Below are 25,976 nucleotides of genomic sequence, written 5' to 3'. Positions count from 1 at the left end.
GGGTCCAGTGGCTGCACTTACCACACTCTGCCCGATGTTAAACTCACCTTCTGGTTATTAGTACATCTTGTGCCCTGATATATATTGTTTGTCTACTTAGTAAACTCTATGGGTCATCAACTGTGTTGTTCTTTATATTCTATATGGCACCGAGCACACTCTCAGTGTTTAAGTATTTCTAATATTGTTTATGGTTGGTTTGAAGTATAGTTCTACCCTGAAAAATGACTTTGTGTAAATCTTAATGGGAGGTTCCATACTTACCATGTTTTATTGATTTCAGACCAAATTTACTCAGTTTACAATTAAAAAGCTTTCTAAGTGTCAGCCTTGCAAACTCTGTCTGGGATCTGAAAGTCAAGCTGTTTTTCTCCTTTCTGGTTCATGTGTCATTGTCCTCAGTGATAAACATTTTGTAGTTCTGTTTGTAAATGCAGGAGTCATAGTAGACTCTAGCTCAGCCTCTCATAGCTGTGTTGGCTCTGCAGTACCAATAAGAATAAAACGTAATCAGATCTCCTTTTAATCACCAAAGAAAGCAGCCATACTCCTAGGGAACAGATCTGTTTAGCAAGAAGGTACCATATTTATATTGTTACTCTTCTGACAACAACAGCTTGTTGTTTTAAATACTACCCTTCAACAGATGGATGCATATTTAGTTTAGCAGCTGGTGAGGAAGCCTTTAGTGTTACTGGTGCAGATAGGAAGATGACCACTTGCACTTTGACTCCTGCTTTGCCTGAACTAGGTTGCATAGGTAGTTCATTCAGTTCCATTTTAAGTCTTTGTTCTTTTTTGTCCAAATGAGGTTTATCCTGAGGCCAGAAAAGTACAATAGGTAACTAGAGACCTACTTAACATAATAAAGGCGACCTACTGAGATACAGTAGAATGAATTTAGCATTAACTGGGGGATTAGTGAAGTACTTGCTGATATGAAATCCTTCTCCCAGTCGTACTGGAAGCTTAACAGGAACATTCTCACACGTAGCCAATTTCTGTGCATTCTTTTTTCAGAAACAAAGCTTCCCTGCTGGTTCCAGTGTGCACCTGTATGTTGGAAAATCCACATGGCTTTGACATCTTGTTCTACAAGACAAATTTTAAATAATCAATAAGAACTAGAATTAGCAGTAAAGTCAATTGTGGTGACCCAATGCAATTTAGTGCCAAGAGTCTGCCCGTGCATGAATTAGTATTTCATTTCATTGGCCATAATAGGAAATCCCAAGATTCTCAGTTCACCCTGTCAGTTAATGTCAACTACAGGTTTCAGAAAGTGTTAAAATAATAGAATGGAAATTGAATCCCACTGAGGCAACATCAGCACTTCACAAGGAATGCAAATAGAGCTTAACTGGGGACTGTTGTACTGACATTGTTGGTTCACACCAATGTAGGGCTTGCCCATCACACACTGGAAACAGTGCAATCCAATTAATTTGTAACATGTTGTTCAGTCAGCTCACGGCAAGTGACAGGAATGGAGGTGTTACCAAAAGAAAACAGGAAAGTAGGTAGAGGCGGAAGACACAGAGGTAGCATATGATGGCTGACCACCTATCCTGTTTTAAGGAACATCCTTTATTTGAGGTCTAATGTCCAACAGTCTGTATCCCATAAGGAGCAAACAAACACAGATAAAAAGGACCATTCGATCATGCAAAGGATCATAGCTTGTGATACAAATCTCTGATTCTGTGCCATGGATAAAATATTTTGGTGCCGTCCTTCAAAACAAGCTTTGTCTTGTCTCTTTCTTAAACTTATTCTTTACAGTCTTGCAACCTAGGAGTTACGGTCACCCTGTACACAAAAGTCTGGTAATAATATGCACTGATGTCAGGGGAACTCTTCCATCACTTACTGAGTGCAAACAGCGAACAGGATAGGCAGTCAGAGAGAGAGCAGGCTTCTCCAATTGGCAAAGGGTTGGAAATTAGAATTTTTCTGTAAAGATTTCCTTCTGGGTGAAACTATGATAGATTTGTACACAGCTGGGGAGAGCTATTTCCCAATCTATAAGTGACAGAAGCCTAGACAGACTCCTTGAGTGCAGTAACCCCAGGGTCCACCAAGCATTTGCTGTTGTCAGCAAAGTGCTGGCACATCATTGTCTTTGCAAAGCAGAGCCTCACTGTCAGAACAAAACATTTCCATTTTGAAATTTTAAATAATTGTGTTTTAGTATATTGCACAATATAATACAAAATAAAAAATAGTTGAAGTTGAAACACGTTTCAAACAGCCCAAAACAAATTAAAAAAAATATTTCTCAGAGAGTTTCAAAATTTTCAGGTTTTGCTCCAATTCAGAATGAAGCCAAATGTCTAAATCTTGAAATCCTCCACAAAATGGAAACTTCCACTTTCCACAAACCTCTAGAACCAGAGTGTAGACAAGGCCCTGCATTCCTACTACCATACTATGTAAACCTGTTGAAAGCTGGCCTACCTGATACAATAATAAAAATAAGTCCAGCATAGACCAAGTTTGAGTTTTCTAAGGTGAAGCTTTGCTGAGGATTCCTTTCAACAGGCAGCAGATTGCTTTTTAGGCTGACGGTTATACATTTTATAACAACACAGGGCAAGATTAATCAAAAATCTTTTTTGCAGCTTCCACCCCTCAGAAGCCCTCTTTTGCGAGGTAGTGGGGCTAACACAGTGTTGTTTCAAAAGGAAGCCCGGTTGATTCTTTTGCACTGAACTGTGTCAATAATGATTTAATTATAAACATGGATCGTAATGCGTTTTGCAATGGAAGCGCTGGATGTCTAATTTTACTGCTCATGTGTATTCCCAGCCTTCTCTGTTCTGTAGTCTATAACCTGAAAAGTGTCCAAGTAGTTCTGACATGATAAACCATAATAGCACCAAATGCCAGTGGGAATCACTCCAGTTCAATAGACCTCACTGGCTCCCTGTATTAGGTAGTGTTCCTAAGAATAATTCTTTAAATTGGCCTTGACAAGCCAGAGCATCACAGCTTCTACTTCTATTGTGGCAAATGTTTGCATTTATATAAACCGCTAGTACATTCAGTATTTACCTGATAGCTTTCAACACATCAGCAGGTAAATACATTAATAGGGTGTATTTAAGCCATGAATTAATTTTATCTTCTGGTATTCTGGTACAGCAATAAAAAGTAAATACAGACTATGTCACTGATTTCTCCTGTGGGAACCTGACCTGGACATCGGCTACCACATGACAGAGGGGCATTCTGGTGTCAGTATGCGACACTTGTGTTAGAAGAAAGGGCAACAATATTTTTTCTAAGGAGTGCATTTAGTTTAGGCAATGGTACATCCAACACTTCCCTTGGAAGTCTATTCAACAGTCAAATAGGTCTCACCATTGTTATTATTTATTTATATTGCAGTAGCTTCCTGAGGCCACAAGTCAAGGGTCAGGGCCGCGCTGTTAGATGCTGTGGGGCTGAAACTTTGTGGGGCTGCAAGGTTGGGCCACTGCATCACCTTGGGAGGCTTAGGCTAGGATTCCACAGGAGGACCCTATGAGCTGGGTTACCATATGTCCAGGTTTTCCTGGATAAAGCCTCTTTTTTGAGCATCCTCTCTCTGTCCGGGGTGGATTTTAAAAATAACAGGAAATGTCCTAGGTTTTTGTGTAGCAGACATGCTGCAGCTCAGAAACAGCCCTGATTGGTCCACTTCCCAATTGGTCCCTCCCCTGCATACACAGCTGATTGGTTTATTCCCCTGTAGCCCAGTTCCCAGCCCTGGAGGGAGATCCTGCAGGGAGTCACTGACTGAAGACTGGAACCGGGTCCTGGGCTTATATCAGCTGCATTTCCACCATGACAGGCAGTACCTCTGCTACAGGTACTCCCTCCAGCACACTCCAGGTCCCCTACCCATATGCACACAGCCCTTCTGCACCTACAAGTATCCCCTCTGACACTTCCCAGATACCTCTCTCTGTACACACACACTCCTCCAGCACCCACCCCCAATGCCCCCTCCAACACCCCCAACTATACCCCCACCACTCCAGCAGCCCCACCAGTGACTTCTTTTGAAATATGGTTACTCACAGTGCAAGGCAACTTGAAGTGTTGTTCATTTCCATCAAGGACTGGAAGTGTCTGCCTACATTTTGATAAAAATTCTTCTTCAAAACATGGTGTGTTTTTTTTTAAGCAGACTTCCTTTATGCGGAGCAAGGGGGCTATTTGGGTAAGTTACAAATATGTATTCTCAGTTGGTTATGTTCAAGGAAGAACACTGTATGTGCCACAGGCTCTCTTTCTTAATAGAGTGTTGGGATGAATATTGACACAGTTGCCTGACTGCACTGTTGCATTCCTAAATGAAAAGGCTAGGTACAAGAAAGTCCATCATTAATGACCACAGGTCTTAACACGAGGAATTAAGAATGTGAAGGAAAGATCTAAAGAAGATAAGGGAAGTGGCAAGGACTACATGCAGGCAAAGATCCAGAGAAACAATATTAGCTCAACAAGCTTAAAATGACTGGGGACTTGTTTGCTTAGCATAAACATTTCCTCTAACCTTGGGTTCATGATTTAGCATTTCTGATGTAAATAAAGTGGACTGTGAAAGAACAGCAACTCCCTCGGGGACGGAAGTGAATTTGCATCTAAACTGAAGGACATCCTTTCTAACAAGGGGCAATTACAAGGCCTGTAAGGAAAAACTAAGGCCTTGATCCTACAAGCACTACATATCAATGGGACTACTCAAGATGGTAAAAGTTAAGTGGCTACAAGATGCAGATGTGTTTGCAAGGATCTGAGACCTGAGGTGGTATATTTGTCACAGTTGCTGTTGGAACCCAGATTACATTATGAAAACTCTGGATGCTAACCCATGAAAAGACCCCGAACAAATTTTGGGGAACTGCTCAACATCAGTGTTATGAGGTGATAATATTTACACCTCCACTGCAACAAAATTGTAATGACATCAGGACATATGAGTAGTCCTTCAGGATTAACCATTACAACAACCCTAGGCTGCTTCCATATGACACTTTTCACACAGCTCTGAGCTTTCCTTTTTAAAAATTCGTTTGTTACTGTTAAATAACAGAAACCACATTATACATCATGGATCAGACTCTGATTTCCTGCCAGTTTTATACTAGTTTAACTCACTGGTTAAAAAAGTTATCACTAATTTATACCAATCTAAAAAGAAAAGGAGTACTTGTGGCAGCTTAGAGACTAACAAATTTATTTGAGCATAAGCTTTCGTGAGCTACAGGTCATTATGCTCAGATAAATTTGTTAGTCTCTAAGGTGCCACAAGTACTCCTTTTCTTTTTGCGGATACAGACTAACACAGCTGCTACTCTGATACCAATCTAAGTAAGGCCTCATATGCATATCACACATTCATATACACAATGCCTTCATTTTCCCTACACTTACTGTAGTGTGAAGCAAGAGTTACCCCATTGATGTCAACAGAGTTACACTGATGTAAATTGGGCTACCTTCTGGCCCAGTATGTATATATAACTATGCTCCCCCCACCCACATTCTTCAAGTTACTTCATGCTGCATGTAAATAGTCTGAACTGTTAACCAATGTATTCTACTGAAAGCAGATTCCTATCTGAATCTGCACCCCCACCCGCCACAAGACAAAGAAGGAAATGAAAGGAAACATCATCTTTCCTTCCTTTTCAGTGTGTCTGCCAGATTCTGCTCAGGTTGACTGGATCAGTGTCTCTTAACCTTTCCAGACTACTGTACCCCTTTCAGGACTCAGAGTAACAGCCGTGTTAGTCTGTATTTGCAAAAAGAAAAGGAGTACTTGTGGCACCTTAGACTAACCAATTTATTTGAGCATAAGCTTTCATGAGCTACAGCTCACTTCATCGGATGCATACTGTGGAAAGTATAGAAGATGTTTTTATACACACAAAGCATGAAAAAATGGGCTCATTTCAGGACTGATTTGTCTTGTGTACGTCCAAGTTTCACCTCATTTAAAAGCTACTTGCTTACAAAATGAGACATAAAAATACAGTAGTATCACAACTCACTATTACTGAAAAATTGCTTACTTTCTCATTTTTATGCTACAATTTTGAAATAAATCAATTGGAATAAAAATATTGTACTTACATTTCAGTGTATAGTATATAGAGCAGTATAAACAAGTAATTGTCTGTATGACATATTAGTTTGTACTGCCTTTGCTAGAGCTTTTTATGGAGCCTGTTGTAAAACTAGGCAAATATCTAGATAAGTTGATGTACCCTCTGGTTCATGAAGACCTCTGCGTACCCCTGGTTGAGAGCCACTACATTAGATCATATTAAATACTTCCTATGATTATGCATAAGGACTATTGTCATTCAGATCTCCATGAACGTAGATAGTAAAGGATTTCCATATGTCATAAACAGCGTCTGGCCTGTTTTGCATAATTATTTCATGCTGCTGAGTTAATTACTAATGTCAAACAGTCTAGCTACTCTGCTTCTGAAGAGCATGGATCTTCTCAGCTGCTGATAGATTTGTCTTTCTGTCTCCCTTTCTAGAGACCTTGCCTCTTCAGTACAAATGAAGAACAGGAGAGTCCAAGGTGCTTTGGAAAATATAGCCTTGTTGTTACAATCCTGAACTAGGATTCATGAGCCTGGGGTTCAACTCCCAGCACTACCTCAGACTTTTCTGTGACCTTGGACAAGTAATTTATTGTCTTTGTGCCTCAGTTCCCAATCTCTAACCTAGCAATATTAATCCTATCTTTCTCCCGTCTTTTGTCTGTCTTGTCTATGTAGATTGCAAATTCTTTTGGGCATGGACGGTTTCTTTTTTGGCTTGTACAGTGTGGCACAACAGGACCCTGCTCTAAGCTGTTACTGTAATATTATATATATATATATATAATAACAAATATAAAATAAAATAATATTTTATATATATTACATGTATATAAAATAAACTTCCAGACCATTTCTATTTTGTTTCACATAATAGCAAGTAGAATCATCAAACTTTTGTATTCTATCAGTGCAGAATATTTTGGTCCCTCTCTCGCATCCCCGAAGGAGCTGCTTTAAAGGCATTATCTCCTCCCGGAGTTCCATTAGTTGTTGCCACTTGGGTTATTAAAGAGGAACTGCAAGCCAAGAGCAAGCCTTCTCACAGATGGAGTTACAATGGAATGTTGATAATCCCATAATGCAACAGTGCTGGCTGTTGTCCTATTACACAGAATCTCCTTAAAGAGGAAGATGAACATTTATGTCCTGGCAAATGTTTTTTTTGGGGGGGAAGATCAGCAACGTTATCCCTGGCATTTTTGGGAAACTCCATTACATTACTATAACATGCAGTTTTGCATTCCTATCTAATGGTGAGTACCACTTACTCATGTCAGTAGCCTCATTGACTTCAATGACTAGTTGCTTCAGAAATTGTTGCAAAATCTGGCTTATAATCATAGAATATCAGGGTTGGAAGGGACCTCAGGAGGTATTCTAGTCCAACCCCCTGCACAAAGCAGGACCAATCCCCAACTAAATCATTCCAGCCAGGGCTTTGTCAAGCCTGACCTTAAAAACCTCAAAGGAAGGAGATTCCACCACCTCCCTAGGTAACGCATTCCAGTGCTTCACCACCCTCCAAGTGAAAAAGTTTTTCCTAATAGCCAACCTAAACATCCCCCACTGCATCTTGAGACAATTACTCCTTGTTCTGTCATCTGCTACCACGGAGAATAGTCTAGATCCATCCTCTTTGGAACCCCTTTCAGGTAGTTGAAAGCAGCTATCAAATCCCCCCTCATTCTTCTCTTCCGTAGACTAAACAATCCCAGTTCCCTCAGCCTCTCCTTATAAGTCATGTGTTCCAGTCCCCTAATCATTTTTGTTGCCCTCCGCTGAACACTTTCCAATTTTTCCACATCCTTCTTGTAGTGTGGGGCCCAAAACTGGACACAGTACTCAAGATGAGGCCTCACCAATGTTAAATAGGGGGGAACAATCACGTCCCTCGAACTGCTGGCAGTGCACCTACTTATACAGCCCAAAATGCTGTTAGCCTTCTTGGCAACAAGAGCACACTGTTGACTCATATCCAGCTTCTCGTCCACTGTAACCCCTAGGTCCTTTTCTGCAGAACTCCTGCCTAGCCATTCGGTCCCTAGTCTGTAGCGGTGCATGGGATTCTTCCGTCCTAAGTGCCGGACTCTGCACTTGTCTTTGTTGAATTTCATCAGATTTCTTTTGGCTCAATCCTCTAATTTGTCTAGGGCCCTCTGTATCCTATCCCTACCCTCCAGCATATCTACCACTCCTCCCAGTTTAGTGTCATCTGCAAACTTGCTGAGGGTGCAGTCCACGCCATCCTCCAGATCATTAATGAAGATATTGAACAAAACCAGCCCCAGGACCGACCCTTGGGGCACTCCGCTTGATACCGGCTGCCAACTAGACATGGAGCCATTGATCACTACCCATTGAGCCCTACGATCTAGTCAGCTTTCTATCCACCTTATAGTCCATTCCTCCAGCCCATACTTCTTTAACTTGCGGGCAAGAATACTGTGGGAGACTGTTTCAAAAGTTTTGCTAAAGTCAAGGAATAACACGTCCACTGCTTTCCCCTCATCCATAGAGACAGTTATCTCATCATAGAAGGCAATTAGATTAGTTGGACATGATAATGTTTGCATAACAAACTTGCTCTTTCTCAGACACCTTCTGCTTGCCTCATCTTGAAGCAATGGCCAAGGGTATGTCTTCACTGCAGTTGGGACCATGCCTCCAAGCCCAGGCAGAGAGATGTGCTAGGTCTGCTGGAGCAAACACATTAAAAATAGTAGTGTGGCAGCCCATTGTTATTGTTAGCATGGTAGCTCAAACATAGCTAGTGCATGTCTGTGTACCCTTGTATGGCACTGATGCCACGTGGATTGTCATGTCACCAACTCTGAGTCTGCACTGTGTCTTCACTGCAGGACCTCTGTCCAGAGGAAGAAACTGACCAAAACCATACTACTGTACACCTGGTAGGGGAATACATTTAAGACTGTTCCCTGTTCAAATTGTTCGTCAAGGAACAAGCTCAGTTTAATAAAGTGGGACAGGGTGACATCCCATTCATTCCTTGGGCTTGGTCTTCACACACTTAGTCGTATCATTTTAATGATATCATTGCCACACCCTAGTCTGGATGCAGTTATACAGGTATAAAGATGCTTATATTTGTATAGCTTATTCCCCGAAGGCATTATAAGCACCTTTATACACAGACATAACTTGGTCCACACTAGGGGTTTTTACTACTTTATCATTCTCTAGAAAAAAGCTGCATTTAGACAAGCTCCTTGTTTAGTTCCTTTTTTACTTTAGCTATGTGTGTATAGGTGGGGTCATGGGGAGCAACAAGGCAACTTTGGCTTAGTCCACCAGCTGTTCTTCCTTTCACTGTGGGTGGAGACAAGAGGAAAATTAACATTTGTTGTGAGTAGCATTGACTCCTGTGAGATAGTTTGGCATTGACTGGAGGGCTAAACTGGAGAGCATTTGAAGACTGATAAGCACAGGAATCTGTGAAGTGAGTAACGTACCAGGCAAGTAAGTAATATTAAAAGGAGATTTATTTATAATACACTGCACATAACTAAAATGTAACAACTGAGGAAGCACAAATGCATTCCCTGGCTAGTAATAACCATTTACTCCTCTCATTATCGACAACAAAATGCAATGGCATTTTTCCACAAGATTCCCCAAAACACTGCATTTGTTCAAAAATGATTACTATAAAAGAAATGCTTCATAAGAATGACTTATGGCCTTTCTACACTACAACTTTTATAACTGTGTTTGTAAGCACTTGTGTGACAGCTGGCTCTAAATATGGCTTGTGTCTGCACAGCACATGGCTAAAACTCAGTTTGTAACTTGATCAGTTAAATTGTTTTGCCCTGCCAGTATCTTTGGCTGTAGCCAGTTCAGCATGCTTTTTTGAAAGATGACAGGAGCCCCATCCATGTTTATCTAACCACTTTGGCCAGTCCTCTTTCTTCCCAGTTTCTGTTCTGAAAAATATCCCATAGTGCTTTGCTGCATATGCTGAACACCCACTCTTTCACAAATCAAGCATTGTTAAGGTGTCTAGTTGAAAACTCTGAAACGGAGGCACGCAAAATCATGAGTCACTTTTGAAATCTTGGCCATTATCTGTCTTTTTTTCTCTAGACAAAAAGCAGAATTACCCCACCTGCTGTTTCTGATCTTTACCTGCTTCAGAGAACTCTTGGTTTGTTTGATAAAAATAACAAAAGATTCAGTGGCACGTTCATCCAATCTGGCAGCAGTTAAACTTCAAATTACAGAGAATAAAAGAAGCAGAAAACCACGTAACCATTGTTCAGTGCATCGGGAAATGGGATGACCTTAAATGCAACAGAAAACACATTTAGGAATGCAGTTCTGTTTTATTTAACCAGAGTGTAATTTTCAAATATTCTGTTTTTATTATTATATATATTTTTGTTTATTTTTTTAGGTTTCAAATCTAACAAAAGGTTAAAAATAAAAAACAAACAAACAAAAAAGAGCTACATCCACATAAGTCACTCTTAAATGGAAATGTTTGTGTCCACACAGTTTTTCACCACTACAGTTTAAAAATCACACCTCAAGTTAAATTAGTGTAACTTTCTCATGTAGACAAGTTCTAAGTTTTAAAATGGACTTCGTTAAAACTTAGTTAAAGATTTCTCAGATAGCCCAGCCTTCCTTCAGGGTGCTAGCCCAAGAAATCAGTTGTCCCTTCCAGTCTTCTCTCAAGAGAGCTCTCTCTCTCTTTTTAACTGCCCCCTCCAAACCAGCCTGAACTCCTTCACAGAGTTCCAGATCTAAAAATAGAAGTATGACACAATGCAATTGCTTATCATTTTTCTCTCTCTCATTAGGATTCTTTGCAGACTGTAATTCAGATTGTCACAGAAAGTTTTGGACAGATTGCTGATCATGTGTTAATTTAGGTCATATATGCAATTCTGTTACTGATTTCTCATAGCTAAAGGAACATTCTGACTTCAGATCCATAGAGATTTTATCCATGCTAGGAATCTGCTGCATATTCTGCACTTGATCCTTATGTGCAAATCCCATTGAAGTCAATCTCTAGCCTACACCTGAAAAAAAATACTCTTACAACAATCATCCAAGGCAACAATGACAGGTTTCAGAGTAGTTTGGGACCATTACTGTCCCATTTATTATTTGCATCACAATAACATCCCAATGATCCCATCTGATCCTTGGAGGAGATTCCAAAGCCCAAATGGTTCCATCTTAGTGGTGCTCCTATGAGGAAGTCCCACTGTGCTGGAGTTAATTCTCTGCCAGGGTTCAAAGAGGAAGGCATTACCTGCTGGGTGCTAATTACTTACAGATAAGCCTTTATAGACTGGTTTCAGAGGAACAGCTGTGTTAGTCTGTATTCGCAAAAAGAAAAGGAGTACTTGTGGCACCTTAGAGACTAACCAATTTATTTGAGCATGAGCTTTCGTGAGCTACAGCTCACTTCATCAGATGCATACCGTGGAAACTGCACCAGACTTTATATATACACAGAGAATATGAAACAATACCTCCTCCCACCCCACTGTCCTGCTGGTAATAGCTTATCTAAAGTGATCAACAGGTGGGCCATTTCCAGCACAAATCCAGGTTTTCTCACCCTCCACCCCCCAACACAAATTCACTCTCCTGCTGGTGCTAGCCCATCCAAAGTGACAACTCTTTACATAATCAAGTCGGGCTATTTCCTGCATAAATCCAGATTTAGGTGGGAGGAGGTATTGTTTCATATTCTCTGTGTATATATAAAGTCTGCTGCAGTTTCCACGGTATGCATCTGATGAAGTGAGCTGTAGCTCACGAAAGCTCATGCTCAAATAAATTGGTTAGTCTCTAAGGTGCCACAAGTACTCCTTTCCTTTATAGACTCAGGATCTTAAATAATGGGTATTGAGAAGGACCCACCAAAGACAATCCTGGAGAGATATAGATGTTGGTTTTTCTTGGTTTATTGCTTCTAAAACTACCTGGGACAGGATGCAGCTAGGGACTGTTGCTAAACTGGCAGCAGTCTGGATTAGACCCAGACCCCTTGCAATAATTCTCTACTTGGGGAGAGTGATTTACTGAAACCTACATTTTCAATGAATGTTTCTCTCTTGCTGTTCCAGTCCTGGACCTATGTCAGGGCCTGTGAGTGACTGAGCTGGCTTAAGGCTTGTGACAAATCACTGCACGGACTCTGGTAGGGAGCAAACCAACAGAAGTTTATTTGGGAGTGGTCCTTCCCTTCAGGGGAGGCCCACTGACTGCAGTAGTTCCATTCAGACCATATGCGGGTCCCAGGCAGAACAGAAAACACAATACCCCAGGTCAAAAACGAAACACAATGATCCTACAACAGGCCTACCTGCCCTCAAGAAGGCACTGGCATGTAGCAGTCTTTGGTTGGCTCCAACTCCTAGCCTCAGCCCAGCCTTCCTTCAGGGAGCTAGCCCAAGAAATCTGTTGTCCCTCCCCGGTCTTCTCTCAAGAGAGCTGGCTCTCTCTTTTTAACTTCTCCCCTCCAAATCTGACAGCTCTTGCAGGTGAAGTGGGGCAGGGCTGAGTGAGCTGACCGCAGCTGATTAACCCTTCTCTATCTAGTGTGGAGTTTGTACATCCCATCACAGGGCCCTATTGTCCTGGACAAACACACAAGTAGACACTGCCCTGCCCCACAGAGTTTAAAATCTAATTTGGTCGATACTGTGCAATTTTACTGTAAGGAGCAGGAGAAGATCAGTATAGAATTTATATGCTAATTATGGGATAGATCTGTAGTTCTCCACTTTTCTGTACCTTGATCCCATGCCACAACAGAAAAACATTTTGAGACCCTTTCCCCATCTAGCCATAAAGAAAGGAAGGGTCCTGGCCATTTTCATAATCCCTTCCCCCAGGCTGAGAACACATGCAATAGGGATTCACTAAGAATGAGCTGCTGGCCCATGTTTGCTGTTGGGTATTCTGGACTCCTCTCATGTCCCAGGAATTCTCCTCACTGGGATTGTTGGAACATTCAACCTCTTTCTACTGGAGCGGTAAAAGATTATTCTGTCTGCTCCTGTTTACTTAGTTGAATAAAAATTATTTGAATTAATGATGTTACCTACTTTGAGGAAAATGTGCATGTACATGTGTTATCCTTTCATAACGACTGAACATTTTCAACTTCAGTACCGTCTGCTCCTTGGGGGAAGAAAACAAAGTGTTAACCAACCCTTGTAATGAGACCTACTAGAAATGTAAGCATTGTGTTATTATACATTGGGCCAAAGTGTTTCATTGTGAAATATTCTGTATTTTTCCACTGTTCAGAATACACTATTTCCACCTAGTTTAACAGCCGGTGGCAGAGCATTCAGGTGCGTGGCCAAGAGATTCTATAGCATGCATTCCCCGTGGATCCAAGGGGGAGAGGCAAGGCCAAAATGGACTTCCACAGTTTCTCTGAGGGAAAAAGACAGGACCAAAGGGAAGGTGTTAGCTTCTGAATATATTTATAGGACTCTTGTACATTTTTAATCAAAGATCATGGTAAAGAGGACTGAGTGAGGGTGAATACCAGAAAAAATGCACAGAACAAGAGAAACACATAAACGGGGCAAGAGTCCCCTATGTCTTTTTAATGACTCTGTGGCCCACAAAGTTTCCTTGTAGGCCTTGGACACAGCCATTTTAGTTCCTTCTATATCAGAACACCCTTCTACTGGTGCACCTTGTCAGTCTGTCATAATGGAAGTAAATGTATTCCATCAAAGATGATTATGATTCAGCTAGTAAATCATGTGGTAGCATATAATTTGTGGTGCTAAAGAATTCTTGAACACAAAATTAAAGGTGGGCAAAAAATCTGAATCATTCCATGTAATAGTTGTTTGCTTTCCACAGATTATTCTTCTGATGATCAGATCCACCTCTTTCCACAGGAAAATAAGAAAAATAGCTTTTTTTGTGTGTAATATGCAATATACAAATCCCTCTTCTTATAAAGCTAAGTCAGTTATTCTTCCATAGGGACAGGGAGAGCACAAAATGAAGGAAAGTTTGAGCGAGAGACAGGAAAGGAAGAAAAAGGGCTTATCTACATGACCATGTAGTTCGCAGCAAGCGGGGGTGTAAACCACACTCGCCTGCTGTACACTAAGGGCTAGTCTACGCTGGCAATGCTAAAGTGCTGCCATGGCAGCGCTTTAATGCGGCTTGTGTAGTCGCAGCAGAGTGCTGGGAGAGAGCTCTCCCAGCGCTCTAATAAACCCACCTCCACAAGGGGCGTAAGGCTGGGGCACTGTCTACACTGGCGCTTTACAGCGCTGAAACGTGCTGCACTCCGGGGCCTGTTTTTTCACACCCCTGAGCAAGAAAGTTGCAGTGCTGTAAAGTACCAGTGTAGACAAATCCTAAGTGTGGAATCTGCTGCCACACACTAAAATTTCTCTACGCGCGCTTTGATCTACCCCAGGGGTCGGCAACCTTTCGGAAGTGGTGTGCCGAGTCATTTATTCACTCTAATTTAAGGTTTTGCGTGCCAGTAATACATTTTAATGTTTTTAGAAGGTCTCTCTCTATAAGTCTATATTATATAACAAAACTGTTGTTGTATGTAAAGTAAATAAGGTTTTAAGAAGCTTCATTTAAAATTAAATTAAAAGGCAGAGCCCCCCGGGCCGGTGGCCAGGACCCGGGCAGTGTGAGTGCCCCTGAAAATCAGCTCGCGTGCTGCCTTCGGCACGTGTGCCATAGGTTGCCTACCCTGATCTACCCCCTTTGAAAATGGAGCAGATCAAAGCACACTTGAGAACTTTTAGTGCATGGTTTTTTTCGAGTGCTGCCGTGACTACACAAGCCACGTTAAAGCGCAGCCGCCGCAGCACTTTAACGTTGGTAGTGAAGACGTGCCCTTACTGCAGAACAGGGTCGCGCAGTTTATACCCCAGCTTGCCAGGAACGAAATGTTCAACATGTGTAGACAAGCCCTGAGAGATACCGCTTGGGGAAAAAAGGAAGAAAAAATGAAAGGCGGGGGGTGGCAACTAACAAAGGAGGAGAATCAAGTAGAACAATGAAAAAGATAAGAATAGAATAAAGTGAGAAGAATAAAGCTATTTTCTGATTAATGGGTTATTAATTGTAGCATAACAGGACAATTCTAAACCAGGTGAATCCTAGTTTGATCTCTTAATCACCTTCCACAGATCAAGCTCTTTTTGGAGGAACACTGAGCTACATATCCCCAGCACCACCATCACAACACACTCTTGTGAGTCTGACAATAGCTATTTCCATTCAAAAGACTCCTCTTTCCAAAGCTTATGGGTTCATATATTTTAAAATAATGGTTTGATGTGTATAATATTATGGAGGTAAAATGCCTTGTGTATACCAATCACTTAAGGAGCAGTAAGGTGGAAATACAAAGAGTGGCTACAGTTACCCGGTACTGTAAGACATTCATCCATTGAAGTACATTCTTCTGTGGGGGAGAAATGTGCTTCAGTTGATTACAGGAAGGACAGGGGACCAGGACTCCTAGGTTCTATGCCATGCTCGACCCTGGGGAAGCCCCCCCAGCCGGCAGGAAGGGCCAGGGTAAAAAGAAGGGTAAGGGCCCTGCAAAAAAGACCAAGCCTCCATGGCAGTGGCTGCCCCCACTGCTGTGGCCCCACCACCTCCCACGGCATCCCTCCCCGTGTTTCCCTCCACCAGCTCTGTGGGTGTCCCTCCCCCAGCCCCCAGGGCATACGCCCAGGTGGCAGCAGCCCCCCCGCCTGCCGCTACGTCATCTCTCCTACCCACCGCCTCTGCTACCATCTATAGCAGCCGGGGCCCCTTCCCGATCTTGACCAGGAAGCATGGCGTCCGTTGCCTCCTGGTGCCCGCCTCGCCCCACATGGAGACCTACCTGCAGGCGTTGGCGAGGGTGGTGGGGCCCACGGCCATTGTGGCGGCCTCCAAAATGTACGGAAAGGTCGTCTTCTTTTTAGCATCGGAGGCGGTGGAGAAGGGCCTGGCGGTGGGGGGCATGTTCATCCCCCTACAGCCGCTAGAGGACCTGGGTGTCCATCTGGTCCTAACCTCTGTCCCTCCCTTTCTTCCCAACGTCGCCCTATTACCCACTCTCTCCACACTGGGGAAACCCATCTCCCGTTGGGCTGCAAAGACCCCACCCTCCATCACGTCCTCTCGTTCCGCCGGCAGGTGCAGCTTCAACTGCCGCCGGTGGCGCTTGGTGGAGAGGCGCTCAAGGGGTCATTCTTGGTCCCCTACCAGAAGGCCCATTACCGGGTGCACTACTCTACGCAGGAAGCTCGGTGCTGCTTCTGCCGGGCAATGGGGCATGCCCATCAATAAATCCCCGGGCATGGACGGGCTGACCGTGGAGTTCTACCGTGTGTTCTGGGACGTCCTTGGCCCAGACCTAGTCACCATCTGGGCCGAGCCTTTGCAGAGCGGGGTCCTCCCTCTTTCATGCAGGTAAGCCGTGCTCGCCTTATTGCCGAAGAAGGGGGACCTCTGCGATTTACGAAATTGGCATCCCGTCTCACTCCTCAGCACGGACTACAAAGTCGTAGCAAAAGCCATCTCGCTGCGGCTAGGGTCCGTACTGGCAGACATGGTCCACCCAGACCACACCCACACTGTCCCAGGCCGCAGCATCTTTGACAACCTATATCTGGTCCGGGACCTTTTGGAACTTGGGTGTAGGGATGGTCTGTCGTTCGCCCTCCTGTCCTTGGATCAGGAGAAGGTGTTTGACAGGGTGGACCAGGGGTATCTCCTGAGCACTCTGCGAGCATTTGGCTTTGGACCCCAGTTTGTGGGTTTTCTCCAGGTGCTGTATGCCTCCGCAGAGTGTCTGGTCAGCTCAACTGGACCCTGACTGAACCAGTCAGTTTCGGGTGAGGAGTACGGCAGGGGTGCCCCCTCTCAGGCCAGCTGTACGCTCTGGCGATGGAGCCCTTCCTCTGTCTTCTCCGCAGGAGTTGACAGGGTTGGTGCTGCGGGAGCCGGAGCTGAGGCTGGTCCTGTCGGCATACAGTGATGACGTGCTCCTCGTGGTCCAGGACCCGGGCAACTTGGTGCGGGTGGAGGCTTGCCAGGCCATCTATTCGGCAGCCTCCTCCGCCCATGTCAACTGGGTCAAGAGCTCTGGCCTGGTGGTCGGGGATGGCTGGCAGGCGAGTTCCCTCCCACCCGCGCTTCAGGCCATCCAGTGGAGCATGGGTCCGCTGCTCTATCTCGGCGTTTACCTTTCTGCCACGCATCCCTCTCCGCCAGAGAACTGGCATGATTTAGAGGGCAGGGTGATAGAGCGGCTCCGGAAATGGACAGGACTACTCCAGTGCCTCTCCCTTCGAGAGAGAGCACTGGTGCTTAATCAACTAGTCCTGTCCATGCTCTGGTACCGGCTCAACACCCTGGTTCCTGGCCAACCTCTGGACATCGATTCTGGAGTTCTTTTGGTCAGGACTGCACTGGGTCCCTGCAGGGGTTCTCCATCTACCCCTGGAGGAATGAGGGTAGGGCCTGAAGTGTCTGCACACTCAGGTCCATGTCTTCCGCCTCCAGGCCCTGCAGAGGCTCCTTTATGATGCAGGTAGTCCAGCGTGGAGCATACTGGTGCATGCCTTCGTGCGCCGCTTCTGAGGGCTCAGATACGACCGGCAGCTCCTTTATCTCCATCCGAGAGGTCTTCCGCGAGACCTCTCCGGGCTGCCGGTCTTCTACCAGGACCTCCTCCGGACCTCGAAACTGCTTTCAATGACCAGGTCAGTGGCAGCCACCAAGGGGGCAGATCTCTTCACGGAACCCCTGCTACACAAGCCCCAGCTTCGCGTGCAGGTGGCGGAGTCCCCCTCGATGCACCAGAGGTTGGTCCTGGTGGAAGTCACAAGAGTCGGAGACCTCCTGGACTACGACCGGGGAGACTGGCTGGATCCCCTGATGCTCGCTCAGTGCATGGGGCTCTCCAGACCTCGTACTCCCCGGCGTATAGTTCAGGAAGTGATGGCTGCTTTGCCGCCTGCTGCTCGGGTTTACCTCGACCGGGTCCTGCACGAGGGTGTGCCCTGCCCACCCTCCATCCCAGGCCCGCCAGACCTTTTCATTTGGCCCGTGCCGCGTGGACCCAACCGACCCCCCCCACCTCTTCACCGTGAGCCGGCTGCACGAGCTGCAGCCAGTCTGCTTCCAGACCGCGCCAAGGAAACATCTATACATGCTCATGCTCCATACCCTTCACGCCCTCACCCTTGTGTCCGGCCCCTATACAAAATGGCAGGACCTCCTGCCACCTTTGGAGGGTGAGGAGCCCTGGTGGGCCAGCCTATATTCCACCTTGGTCCTGAGGCCTGCTGGGGATATCAGTTGTCAGCTCCTTCATGTAGCCGTGAGCACGGGCGTGTACTTGGAGCGGTTCACCCCTATCCTAGACATCTGCCCCTTTTGCGGCGTGAGGGAAACCCTGGCAAACATATATTTGGAGTGTGCCAGGCTGCAGCCCCTATTCCAGTTCCTCACCAATACTTTATTACGCTTTTGGTTGCACTTTTCCCCTCACCTTCTTATTTATACACTCCTTATCCACGGCCCCACAAAGTCACGGGATCTCCTGGTCAGCCTCCTCCTGGCCCTAGCTAAAATGGCCATCGATAAAACCAGAGTGAGGAGGTTGGCCGATGGAGTCTCCTGTGACTGTGGGGCCTATTTCTGATCCTCCATCCGTTCATGTATCCGGCTTTCCTCTGGACGGCATCCACTGACTCCCTTGACGCCTTTGAGGAGCAGTGGGCACTGTCCAGGGTTCTCTGCTCCGTGTCCCCGTCCGGTTCCCTTCGTTTGACCTTTTGACCACGCTCCTGTTCCTGTTATTTCATTAGTTGTCCACCGCATTTATTTGGTGTCCAGGTCCTGTGGATCCCCCTCTTAGGCTGGGGGGGGATCGTTTAGCACTTCCCGGATCCCAATAGGATTACTCTCCTATAGCCATCTGGCCAGACCTTGTCACACTGGTGAATAACATTCTTCCCCCCTCCCACCCATTTGTTGAAGAAGACCACACTTAGAGGAAATGTCAGCTTTTCTGTACCTGCTTTTTGCACTAGCAATTGCTGAATGCTATTGAAAAGCGGAGAAACCACTCAAGTCTCTGGTAAAACATGACAGGCATCTACTGTCAACAAAAAATATTTGGGGGCCATCTAAATGTTATAAATCTAGGCTAAAGAAAGATTTCTCTGCCTTAAACCTGTATGGGAAAGGGTTATGACCCAAACAGGGGGAGTGCTGTACAACTGAGCAGCTGTCAATGTTGATCTCTCGGACTGAAGAGAGAGAGCAGGAAGAAGAGACTTGCTCTACTCAGGTCCCATTCTCACAGGACAAAGGCTGCAGGTGGTCAGGGATAGAGGTAGTCTAGGAAAGGCAGGAGAGTTTGGGAAGTGAAGTTGGACTGCTTCAGAGCCTGAGATGGGAACTGGAGTTCCTCTCTCCCATTAACACTGAGGGACTGCTAAGAGACTAACCTTGGATAGGCAGATATCAAACTCCCCCACTGAACACACTAACAATTTAAGTGTGAGATTCTAGACAGATTCTAAAGTCTTGAGTACAAGCTGTCACCAGAATAACAACATTAGTTTTAATTCACACTTTCAGTTATGCTGGTGCAATATTTGGGCACTCTTATTTGTTGTTTTTAATACTGTGCCTTAAACTGATTTATTTTAAATGTTTTTTTCCTAATTTAAATCAAAACAGGATACTTGTAATCTCAAATAAGTGTGTCCATACTTTCTACCAAAACGAAAAAAGGTGTGAATTTAAACTGATATCATTATTTTGGTGGCAGTTTGTACATAAATCAGCACCTAGTCTCTGACAAGAATAATCTTTTAACTTCCTAATGACAAACGAGCGTACAAATGTTCCAGTTCCCATCTTCTAATGAGTTTCTTTTTGCAATCTCTGTTCACAATGTCCAGAATCTTCCTGTCCTTGAACACCACAGCATCTCTCATCCCCAACACTTAAACCATTATTAAAGGTTACATTTTCACTAACCACAAGCAAATTTCCCTCTTTAGCACCATCTATTAACGCTGAGAAGTGAACATAAGAACAAAGTGTCCTAAATTTTCACACTAACTCTGCTGCATTTCCAAAATTTTTAAAAAACATGCTTTTGCGTTTGCTTCAGAATTATTCTGGAACAGAATCTGAGCCCTGTCACGAACAAGCAGCTCTCGCTGGTGTGTCTTACTGTGTGATTGGGATTTCATATTGGTAAGTATTGGCTGAATTATAAGACACAACTCCAGTCTGACCACCATTTACCCCCGTTTGTGATATTAGGGGTGTCAGATGATCTATGCCGCACTCAAGTCTTTTACACTGTGTTGGATAGAGAAATAGCTCTTGAATTGCCTTAATACTCAGCTCCATGGAGGCAGGTGATTCTTCCACCTTTTCAACTTTTTCCCATATTCAGTTTTTAAAAAAAAACCTCTTTTCTTCCAACAATATAGTAACTAGAAGAAACAAATGGCATACACTTGTGTATAGCTAGGGGAAAGGATGATAGCAAAAGGGAAGACAAAACATTTCCCAAAGCAGGGGAAATCCCCGTAAAGAATTCTCAAAAGATTAGATACTATGGTAATGGGGGACATACAATATATGTATCAATCTCCCAAATAACCAGAGAGAGAGAGAGACATTAAAATGCAGACATTTAATGCACAACATTAAAATGCAAATAAAGGAACTCGTCTAAACGCAACAATTATAACATTTTGTAAGTGCTAAGAATCATCATAAACATTATTTCTATAAGATTCCTGTTAGTTAATCTTAGCTTACTGTTGAGTTAGGAATAGGGTTTTTTGTTTTGTTTGTTTGTTTTTTTCCAGCACAAATTGTCTTGTGTCCATAGACAAGATTTTATTTTATCTGGCATCTTATCCTGCTCTAATTAATCCACTTTGGAAGCAACAATTCTATTACAGAATGAGTGATATTCATATGAGGTTTATATGTGCATATCCCAATTTCAGCTTCACCATACAGCTTCAAGCAGTCTGTCCAATACTATTCTTTGTATTGCTGCACCTGGACCAGCCTGTTTTCTTACCTGTGTGCCCTCTACTGCTCCAGGGTCACTTTGAGCAGATGTCATCTCCTTGTTTAAATGCTGGAACCCAGTCAGGTGCACCACTTTAGGTTTCCAGAAGTGGCGAGCTCACCCACACAGAGTCCATTGTAGCAGCCAGGCCCCATGTTCCATCCAGAGGTCCTGGATTTCCTTATCCTCTGGGGAGAGGAACCTGACCGGTTCTATTGTGAAGCTCTATGATCAGCTAGCAGAGCAAATGCAGGTAAAGGGATACTCTCAGTACTCCAGTACAACACCAAAGCAAAGGGGCTCTGGCAGCATTACAAGAAAACTGAGGGCAGAAACAAGACCTCCAGTAATGTTCCTATTATCTGCCCTTACTATGAGGAGCTGGACCAGAGTTTTGCCAAGTAGGCCACCACCAAACCCCAGTATAGAGGGCATAGTTTGACCACAGCACTGGCAGGCATCCAAGTGACCACAGACCCCAGCCCCAGGAGGAGATCCTTCCAAACAACCAAGATCTCTTCACCAAGCACAGTCCTGAGCCAGTAACCCAAGCAAAGATAGCAGCCAAGATGGGCCTCTGAAACTCAGGCAGACAGCCAATATGATAGTGCTGCAGAGGGGACCTCGACTAGTAAGTATTAAAATACAACTATCAACAACTTTGTTCTGGATACTGTTTGGGTGCCACGTTGGGTGGATATGAGCAGTGAGCCTCTCTCCACCTGCTTAGCTTTTATTGCCTCCTTCCCTCCCCCCAAACACACACACTGCAGCATGCTCAAAACAGCATCCATACAAACGTCAAACTCAAAACAGTTAATTCCCCTGAAATATCAAATCCCATTATAATCAGGACAAAATATTCCTCCCTAGCCATTCCAATGCTGCTTGATGCTCCCTCCTAGAGGACCATGCCTCTCTCACACACCCCTCCTGCTTTGCCCCATCCCTTCCTATGCTGCTTGATGCTCTCTATCCGTCCTGGTGCACTGCTCAAGATGGTGGTACTGTGGGGTTACAAAAACTATGCACCTTGCATAGCAGACATTGCCCTGATTATTTTAGCTCCCATTTTCGCTTTCAAACACATACTGGAATAGGAGGTAAGCTGTCCAAAGGAAGGTTTCAGAGTAACAGCCGTGTTAGTCTGTATTTGCAAAAAGAAAAGGAGTACTTGTGGCACCTTAGAGACTAACCAATTTATTTGAGCATAAGCTTTCGTGAGCTACAGCTCACTTCATCGGATGCATACTGTGGAAAGTACAGAAGATGTTTTTATACACACAAACCATGAAAAAATGGGTGATTATCACTACAAAAGGTTTTCTCTCCCCCCACCCCACTCTCCTGCTGGTAAGAGCTTATGTAAAGTGATCACTCTCCTTACAATGTGTATGATAATCAAGGTGGGCCATTTCCAGCACAAATCCAGGTTTTCTTCCCCCCCCCCCAAAAAAACCTCTCTCCTGTTGGTAATAGCTTATCTAAAGTGATCACTCTCCTTACAATGTGTATGATAACCAAGGTGGGCCATTTCCAGCACAAATCCAGGTTTTCTCCCCCCTCCCCCCAACACACACACAAACCCACTCTCCTGTTGGTAATAGCTTATCTAAAGTGATGACTCTCCTTACAATGTGTATGATAATCAAGGTGGGCCATTTCCAGCACAAATCCAGGGTTTAACAAGAACGTCTGAGGGGGTGGGGGTAGGAAAAAACAAGGGGAAATAGGTTACCTTGCATAATGACTTAGCCACTCCCGAGACTGGGAATGGCTAAGTCATTATGCAAGGTAACCTATTTCCCCTTGTTTTTTCCTACCTTCCCCCCCGCCCCCAGACGTTCTTGTTAAACCCTGGATTTGTGCTGGAAATGGCCCACTTTGATTATCAAACACATTGTAAGGAGAGTCATCACTTTAGATAAGCTATTACCAATAGGAGAGTGGGTTTGTGTGTGTATTGGGGGGGTGGGGTGGGGACAAAACCTGGATTTGTGCTGGAAATGGCCCACCTTGGTTATCATACACATTGTAAGGAGAGTGATCACTTTAGATAAGCTATTACCAACAGGAGAGTGGTTGTTTTTTTTTTGGGGGGGGGGGGGGAAGGAAAACCTGGATTTGTGCTGGAAATGGCCCACCTTGATTATCATACACATTGTAAGGAGAGTGATCACTTTACATAAGCTCTTACCAGCAGGAGAGTGGGGTGGAGGGAGAGAAAACCTTTTGTAGTGATAATCACCCATTTTTTCATGGTTTGTGTGTATAAAAATGTCTTCTGTACTTTCCACAGTATGCATCCGATGAAGTGAGCTGTAGCTCACGAAAGCTTATGCTCAAATAAATTGGTTAGTCTCTAAGGTGCCACAAGTACTCCTTTTCTTTTTGTCCAAAGGAAGCTACACAGACATTTCAGTACACAGAAAGAAGACATTCAGAGCTAAACAGATTAGAGGACCACACTTTTTTCAATCAGACCTTAAGCACTGTTAAGCCCACTACAGAAAAAGAGTTCAGACCAATTACTCTGTCTATTTTGCAGTGCACTTTGTGCTGATCATCAAGTATTATAACAGAATTTAAGGCAAAGATAGTCCTTTATTTTGACATTCACATGGCATACACTGCAGCCCTCTTGGGACTAAAGAGGCAGAACAAAAAATACAGAGGAGAGGGACAAAAATTCCACAAATTGAAAATTGAATTATTTTTGGTTTTCAAAAACCAAACCAAAACATTGTTTCATCTCAATATTCCAAACCTACATTAAAATTTTCATTTCAAAGTATTGTGTTGAAATGAACATTGTGTTTAGTTTCTATACAAATTTCCATGGACTAACTAAACAGACACTAAAAGAAAAGGAAAGGAGTACTTGTGGCACCTTAGAGACTAACCAATTTATTTGAGCATGAGCTTTCGTGAGCTACAGCTCACTTCATCAGATGTTTACCGTGGAAACTGCAGCAGACTTTATATACATACAGAGAATATGAAACAATACCTCCTCCCACCCCACTGTCCTGCTGGTAATAGCTTATCTAAAGTGATCAACAGGTGGGCCATTTCCAGCACAAATCCAGGTTTTCTCACCCTCCACCCCAACTACAGCATTTGCTCAAGAAACTTCCTGAAAAAGCACAAGATCAAATCCGCACAGACACACCCCTGGAACCCCGACCTGGGATATTCTATCTACTACCCAAGATCCATAAACCTGGAAATCCTGGGCGCCCCATCATCTCAGGCATTGGCACCCTGACAGCAGGATTGTCTGGCTATGTAGACTCCCTCCTCAGGCCCTACGCTACCAGCACTCCCAGCTACCTTCGAGACACCACTGACTTCCTGAGGAAACTTCAATCCATCGGTGATCTTCCTGATAACACCATCCTGGCTACTATGGATGTAGAAGCCCTCTACACCAACATTCCACACAAAGATGGACTACAAGCCGTCAAGAACACTATCCCCGATAATGTCACGGCTAACCTGGTGGCTGAACTTTGTGACTTTGTCCTTACCCATAACTATTTCACATTTGGGGACAATGTATACCTTCAGATCAGCGGCACTGCTATGGGTACCCGCATGGCCCCACAGTATGCCAACATTTTTATGGCTGATTTAGAACAACGCTTCCTCAGCTCTCGTCCCCTAAAGCCCCTACTCTACTTGCGCTATATTGATGACATCTTCATCATCTGGACCCATGGAAAAGAAGCTCTTGAGGAATTCCACCACGATTTCAACAATTTCCATCCCACCACCAACCTCAGCCTGGTCCAGTCCACACAAGAGATCCACTTCCTGGACACTACAGTGCTAATAAACAATGGCCACATAAACACCACCCTATACCGGAAACCTACTGACCGCTATTCCTACCTGCATGCCTCCAGCTTTCACCCTGACCACACCACACGATCCATCGTCTACAGCCAAGCTCTGCGATACAACCGCATTTGCTCCAACCCCTCAGACAGAGACAAACACCTACAAGATCTCTGTCAAGCTTTCTTACAACTACAATACCCACCTGCAGAAGTAAAGAAACAGATTGATAGAGCCAGAAGAGTTCCCAGAAGTTACCTACTACAGGACAGGCCTAACAAAGAAAATAACAGAACGCCACTAGCGGTCACCTTCAGCCCCCAACTAAAACCCCTCCAATGCATTATTAAGGATCTACAACCTATCCTAAAGGATGACCCAACACTCTCACAAGTCTTGGGAGACAGGCCAGTCCTTGCCTACAGACAGCCCCGCAACCTGAAGCAAATACTCACCAACAACCACATACCACACAACAGAACCACTAACCCAGGAACTTATCCTTGCAACAAAGCCCGTTGCCAATTGTGCCCACATATCTATTCAGGGGACACCATCACAGGGCCTAATAACATCAGCCACACTATCAGAGGCTCGTTCACCTGCACATCCACCAATGTGATATATGCCATCATGTGCCAGCAATGCCCCTCTGCCATGTACATTGGTCAAACTGGACAGTCTCTACGTAAAAGAATAAATGGACACAAATCAGATGTCAAGAATTATAACATTCATAAACCAGTTGGAGAACACTTCAATCTCTCTGGTCACGCAATCACAGACATGAAGGTCGCTATCTTAAAACAAAAAAACTTCAAATCCAGACTCCAGCGAGAAACTGCTGAATTGGAGTTCATTTGCAAATTGGATACTATTAATTTAGGCTGAAATAGAGACTGGGAGTGGCTAAGTCATTATGC

At 44.2% G+C, this 25,976-nt stretch overlaps 1 long non-coding RNA gene across 1 annotated transcript in view; it reads right to left on the bottom strand.

Annotated features, from left to right (window-relative positions):
• Positions 1-9,702: 9,702 nt before the first annotated feature.
• LOC142072780 (uncharacterized) overlaps positions 9,703-25,976 on the bottom strand; it is an 86,389-nt gene continuing 70,115 nt past the window's right edge. Inside the window, exons 3-4 of the long non-coding RNA XR_012669353.1 lie at positions 13,205-13,280; positions 9,703-10,414 (exon numbers count right to left, since the gene is read on the bottom strand). This is a non-coding gene — a long non-coding RNA (uncharacterized LOC142072780). The remainder of the gene's footprint in view (positions 10,415-13,204; positions 13,281-25,976) is intronic.

This window comes from Caretta caretta, chromosome 7, assembly GCF_965140235.1.
Source record: "Caretta caretta isolate rCarCar2 chromosome 7, rCarCar1.hap1, whole genome shotgun sequence".
Classification (NCBI taxonomy): Eukaryota; Metazoa; Chordata; order Testudines; family Cheloniidae; genus Caretta; species Caretta caretta.
The sequence above is the reverse complement of the archived record's forward strand: the minus strand, read 5'-3'. Positions and strand labels throughout refer to the sequence as shown.